Source organism: Cyprinus carpio, chromosome A25 (assembly GCF_018340385.1).
Source record: "Cyprinus carpio isolate SPL01 chromosome A25, ASM1834038v1, whole genome shotgun sequence".
Lineage (NCBI taxonomy): Eukaryota > Metazoa > Chordata > Actinopteri > Cypriniformes > Cyprinidae > Cyprinus > Cyprinus carpio.
The window spans coordinates 886,987-894,180 of NC_056596.1; the positions used below are offsets into that span (position 1 = coordinate 886,987).

General features: G+C 34.5%; 1 long non-coding RNA gene across 1 annotated transcript; it reads right to left on the reverse strand.

The window, feature by feature from the left end:
- Positions 1-417: 417 nt before the first annotated feature.
- LOC122135521 lies at positions 418-1,796 on the reverse strand. Its single transcript, XR_006153561.1, has 3 exons — positions 1,747-1,796; positions 1,206-1,300; positions 418-610 (listed from the first exon to the last, which is right to left on the reverse strand). It is a non-coding gene; the product is annotated as an uncharacterized LOC122135521 (long non-coding RNA).
- Between the last annotated feature and the right edge of the window lie 5,398 nt (positions 1,797-7,194).

The following is a 7,194-nucleotide window of genomic DNA, read 5'->3' on the forward strand; positions in this document are numbered from 1 at the left end:
TACATTTAGGATTGATTTTAAAGTACTTTTACTCGTCTAGAAGTCACTCAGTGACCTAGGACCAAAATACATTGCTTCCAGAATCAGCTTCCAGAAGAGATCAGATGTGCTAAAACACTAGTCACATTTAAATCTAGACTCAAAACTCATCTGTTTAGCTGTGCATTTATTTAATGAGCACTGTGCGATGTCCGAACTGATTGCACTGTATTTTACGTATTCACTGTATTTTATGTAAAATCATTTTCTATTTCTAACTGTTTTAAATTCAAGTCAATTTTTAAATCATTTCCAAAGTTTTAAAATTGCTTGTTTTAGTTTTGTTCTTCATGATTATTTTACTTTATTTTATGTAAAGCACTTTGAATTACCATTGTGTACGAAATCTGCTATATAAATAAACTTGCCTTGCCTTACTACAGCAACCTCCCCCCCCCACACACACACACACACACACACACACACGCAAAATTGTAGAGGGCCTCGCATGTCAACTTTGCACAGGGCCTCTCACCCTCCTTGCGACGGCTCTGCTGGGGCATATTTTAAACAAAAGGCGGTGGCCGCTGCAATATTTGCCCCGTCTCTTTTGATGTTTTCTGGACACTCTCTGTAAGAAATATTTGAATAAGAAAATGTATAAGTATAGAATATGATGCACTACAGTAATCACTGTATTTTATCATTAACTATTTCTTTGCCTTCCACAGAATACATTTAGACCACTTAAACTATTGACTGGGTTTTAATCAGTTTCTGAGAAAAACAAAAAAATCTACCATAGCTTTAAGAGCCATGAATGTAAAGTACATGCTATAAGTCATCAAAATATATTTCAGCTTGTGATGCAATTCACAAACACTAAGCAGACAATCTAGCAAAAGAAAACCATGACAACAAAGACACATTGCAGTATTTTTGCAGAGTGTCTTAAGGTAAATTAACATTTAATGTCTAATACATATCTTTAAGAATGCAAAAACAATTGTTAGAGTTCTGAACAATAAAGAAAGGCTGACAACAGGAATGACCTGCCAATCAGCAAGAAGTCTTATGAACGTTTGTGCGATTTCTGTGTGACAGATGAGTACCTACAATACGAGGTTACTGGTTTTCACTAAACCAACTAAAACAGAAACTAAATAACCCTGAGTGTCACAGTGATATGACGCTAATATTTGTATTATTTGTTAATTTTGTTTTACCTGTGACAACAGTGTACAGATTGATCTTGGTGAAGGCAAGCTTCCCCTTCCCCCACTTCATACTGAAACAGGCCATGACCTCATTTGTCATCAACCTGTGGATACAAGAGTAATGCCCAAATAATTGATTATACATGACACATTATGAGGCAGGTATTATAGTTTGTGTTACGTGTTCATCATATCTAGTATAATGCAGATATCATACAGGTCCTCCAGTTGGTACTAGATTAAAAGTCATAGGCTCACCCAAACTGGCAGGTTTTTATCTTATTGCAGAACAACTGATATTGTGCCATTTCAAAATGTAAAACCAACACTATTTCAACAACTTGGCCTGTAAATATTATTTCATTCATTCATTTTCTCCTTGCTAGCAAAATTATAAGTGCAAAATTATAGGATAACAGAAGAGCACACAAGAAAACCAGAAGAAACAGATTAATGACTTTCAATCTATTAATATTTTAAATCTAATTAATGTAATATATTAAAACATAAGTGTTCTAGCGGCTCATTTATAAATGAACAAAAAACATACCTTACAACAATATGGCTTCTTCAGACCATGGCAAGGAGATAAAAGCAAAAAAAAAACAAAAATGTTATAACCTCATATAGTATAGCTCCACAACACCTGAAATCACACAATATTAAATACTATAATAGACCTCAGTGATAAACTTGAACCCCAAATATAAAACTAGAGCTTGTAGTAGAAAAGGCTGTTTTTGCTTAAATTAATAAAAAAGTAGCCTCTTTACATCCTGTGTAGAAATCTGACAGCTAAAGGAGATAGCCTAATTACTCCCAAATTAATTAAACAACTTGTACAGCAAAATATTAAGTTACTATAAACATCTGCATAACTAATTCGCATGACACAATTGAAGGGAAAAAAAAAGCATCGAATCGATGGAATTTCATGATGAAAAGCTTAACGTTAAATTATCCGAAACAATAATAATATAATAATTAAAAACATACGTCTTAAGTTTAAACTTTATTTGAACTGTTTTTTTTCAGCGCTAGATGGCTTTAGTGACTCAGGCGTTAGTTCAGGGATATAACAGATAACGTTACCATTTTCTAATTAATTATCTCTACCCATCGTCTTACAGCTAAAACACTTCGATGTATTTGATACGTATTACAAGTAATATCATTATATAGGGGGGCATAAACACTTTTACATTATACATGATCTAATTTCCAGATATACTCACCACAGTTTGAGCTGTAAGTGCACTGCAGGCCTCTTGATAAATTGATGCCGATCCAAAAAAGACCGCCAAGTAGTCGCAAAATGGCGCAATAGCGCGATGTCACCGCGTTGCATTATGTTTGGGCATGGGATTATGGGGGTTGGCAAAAGAATAAATAAATAATAATAATAATAATAATTCAAATAAAATAAACAATAATATACTTTAAATTAACTTGTATTATTCTGTACATTAGTGCTTATCCACAAAATCCATGCACAGAAAAAGTTGAAGCATAATCATCTTTGATGGATGAGATCAACATTTAAATATGAAATGATTTGTAATTTTACATTTTTAACTAGAATGTACTTTAAATATAAAAAAAAAAAATGCAAGTAAGAAGCAGCAGCAATCAATCTGATCAATTATTTTATATATATAAAAAAAGAATAATAATATAAAGAACAGACCAAATTATAGCAAAGGAATTAGAGTTATATTGCATAATTACAAGACTGTACAATAAACAGTAATGTTTGCATTGTCTGCATGCACTCACTTTACTTTCCAACACAAAGATCAAAAAGTTTATGTTATGATAAGCAATGTTTCCAGCCCAGAATCGAGTAAGCAATACTGTTTTGATCATCCTAAATATGTCTTAACAGGTTTGAGAGTGTTTGAATTGCATTATATTGCAAAAAAAAGATTGGATATTAATTTATATAAACTGCAATGGTTCATGAATGGGTCATGGGTCAAATTAAAGTCATAACACTTTTTTTCATAGTCCCTTTTGAATATTCTATTGACAATATAATATTGTACTTACATGTCAACTAACTCTCATTACAGTGTTAATAGCCTGTCTGCTTAATTTCTAACTCTTAATTCTGATGGTCTCCCAAAATATGTTTTACTGACTACAAGTAACTTTGCAAGTACATCAATTTATTCTAACACTCTAATGAGAGCAGGTATGTACAGTCCTGGCCAAAAATATTGGCACCCTTGGTAAATATGATCAAAGAAGAGTGTAAAAATTCTTCTGCATTGTTAATCCTTTTGATCTTTTATTTAAAAAAAATTCACAAAATATGTATCCTTTCATTGGATAATAAGAATTGAAAACGTTTTTTTCTCAAATGCTCTTTGGACACAATTATTGGCCCCCCTAGAAATTCTTATGAGTAAAATATCTCTGAAGTATATTCCCATTCAAATTCACAATTTTGAGCACTCCAGCTTGATTATAAACATGAAATTATCCAGACATGGCTACCTGTTTCACAGAAATATAAAGAGGAGGGAAAACAAAGCCCAAATTCCTTTAATCATTCATCAAAATGAGAAAAACCAAAGAATGTATTTCTGATGTGCAGCAAAAGATAATTGAGCTTCACAAATTGGTGAAGTGGCTTTAAGAAAAGAGCTAGAGCAGTGAAAATTCCTATTTCCACCATCAGGGCAATAATTAAGAATTTCCAATCAACAGAAAATGTTACAAAACTGCCTGGAAGAGGACGTGTGTTTAAATCATCCTAATGTGCGATGATAAGGAGAGTTTGAGTAGCTAAAGACTCTCCAAGGGTCACAGCTGGAGAATTGCAGAAAATAGCAGAGTCTCTGGTTCAGAAAACCGTTAAAAAAAAATTGTCAAACAGAACCTACATCAACACATTTTGTTTGGGAGGGTTACAAGAAAAATTCTCCTAGCTCATTCAAAAACAAACTAAAGCATATTCAGTATCAGCCAAGACTGGAACTTTACATGGGAATGGCTTCTATGATCAGATGAAACTAAAAAATGAGCTTTTTAGTATCAAACACTCAAGATGGGTTTGGTGAAAACAGGGATAAAAAACTACCCCATGTGTACAATGAAATATACTGCTGTATTTTTTATTTTCTGGGCCTATATTTCTGCTGGAGGTCCTGGATATCTTGTTTAGATACATGACATCATGGATTCTATCAAATACTAACAGATAAAAAAATCAGTAAGTGATTGCAAGAAATCGTATAATGGTCCATGTTTGGATCTTTTAACCGTACAATAATCCAAACACAAACCTCGAAAACAACACAGAAATGGGTCACTGAGCTCAAAACCAAGCTTCTGCTTGCTATAGCCATTCCAGTCCTCTGACCTGAACCCTACAGAAAATGAGAGGAGTGAACTGAAGAGGAGAAGCACCAACATGGAGCTGGGAATCTAAAGGGTCTGGAGTGATTCTGGATGAAGGAATGGTCTCTGATCTCTTGTCAGGTGTTCTCTAACCTCATCAGGCATTATAGGAAAAAAAAATTAGACCTGTTAACCTGGCAAATGGAGGTTTCAAAAAGTACTGAATAAAAGGGTGCCATTAATTGTGGCCAGTGTGTATTAGAGAAAAACATTTATTTCATAATGATATTTCCCCCTGTTTTAAATTCTTATTATCCAATGAAAGGATACATTTTTGTGAATTTTTTATATAAAAGTTAAAAACGATTATCAATGCAGATGAATTTTCACAGCCTTCTTTGATCATATTTACCAAGGGTGCTGATATTTTTGGCAATGACTGTAGGTGCGACAACATAAATTTCAAAAGGGACCATCAAATGAAGTGAAACCACTTTATTAAATAATAATAATAAAAAAAGAATAAATTGATGTTATAATTTGACGTTGTCAGTATTTGATGTCAATGTGACATTGGCTTGAGACGTTGGCTTGACGTTGGGTTTAGGTTAGTTAATATCACAACCTAAAAACAAACTAAAGATTAAAGTCAAATGACGTTATAATTTGACGTTGATTGGACGTTACCACTATGACGTCTTGAAGACATTGGATTTTGGTTGCCATACCTGACGACTAAATATCAGTATTTGATGTCAATGTGATGTTGGCCTGAGATGTTGGCTCAACGTTGGGTTTAGGTTAGTTAATGTCACAACCTAAAAACAAACTAAAGATTAAAGTGAAATGATGTTATAATTTGACGTTGATTGGACGTTACCAGTATGGCGTCTTGAAGACATTGGATTTTGGTTGCCATACCTGACGACTAAGTATCAGTATTTGATGTCAATCTGACGTTGGCTTGAGACGTTGTCTTGATGTTGGATTTTGGTTAGTTAATGCCACAACCTAAAAATAACTACAGATCAACCATCAAATGATGTTTTTAATTTGACATTGTGTAGACGTTGCCATTATGACGTCTTGGAAACGTTGGATTATAGTTGCCATACCTGACGACTAAGTATCAGTATTTGATGTCAATGTGACGTTGGCTTGAGACGTTGGCTCGACGTTGGATTTTGGTTAGTTAATGCCACAACCTAAAACTAACTACAGATCAACATCAAATGATGTTTTAATTTGACGTTGTGTGGACGTTGCCATTATGACGTCTAGGAAACATTGGATTTTGGTTGCCATACCTGACGACTAAAGTATCAGTATTTGATGTCAATGTGACGTTGGCTTGAGACGTTGGTCTTGATGTTGGGTTTTGGTTAGTTAATGCCACAACCTAAAAACTAACTAAAGATCAACATCAAATGATGTTATAATTTGACGTTGATTGGACGTTACCATTATGGTGATGTCTTGAAGACATTGGATTTTGGTTGCCATACCTGACGACTAAACATCAGTATTTGATGTCAATGTGACGTTGGCTTGAGACGTTGGCTCGACGTTGGGTTTAGGTTAGTTAATGTCACAACCTAAAAACAAACTAAAGATCAAAGTCAAATGACGTTATAATTTGACGTTGATTGGACGTTACCATTATGACGTCTTGAAGAGATGGTTGGATTTTGGTTGCCATACCTGACGACAAAACATCAGTATTTGATGTCAATGTGACGTTGGCTTGAGACGTTGGCTCGACGTTGGATTTTGGTTAGTTAATGCCACAACCTAAAACTAACTACAGATCAACATCAAGTGATGTTTTAATTTGACGTTGATTGGACGTTACCATTATGACGTCTTGAAGACGTTGGATTTTGGTTGCCATACCTGACGACTAAACATCAGTTTTTGATGTCAATGTGACGTTGGCTTGAGACGTTGGCTCGACCGTTGGATTTTGGTTAGTTAATGCCACAACCTAAAAATAACTACAGATCAACATCAAATGATGTTATAATTTGACGTTGTGTGGACGTTGCCATTATGACGTCTAGAAAACGTTGGATTTGGTTGCCATACCTGACGACAAAACATCAGTTTTTGATGTCAATGTGACGTTGGCTTGAGACGTTGGCTCGACGTTGGATTTTGGTTAGTTAATGCCACAACCTAAACCTAACAACTACAGATCAACATCAAATGATGTTTTAATTTGACATTGTGTGGATGTTGCCATTATGACGTCTAGAAAACGTTGGATTATGGTTGCCATACCTGACGACAAAACATCAGTATTTGATGTCAATGTGACGTTGGCTTGAGACGTTGGCTCGACGTTGGATTTTGGTTAGTTAATGCCATAACCTAAAACTAACTAAAGATCAAAGTCAAATGACGTTATAATTTGACGTTGATTGGACGTTGCCATTATGACGTCTTGAAGACATTGGATTTTGGTTGCCATACCTGACGACTAAACATCAGTATTTGATGTCAATGTGACGTTGGCTTGAGACGTTGGCTCGACGTTGGTTTTTGGTTAGTTAATGCCACAACCTAAAACTAACTACAGATCAAAGTCAAATGACGTTATAATTTGACATTGATTGGACGTTACCATTATGACGTCTAGAAAACGTTGGTTTAT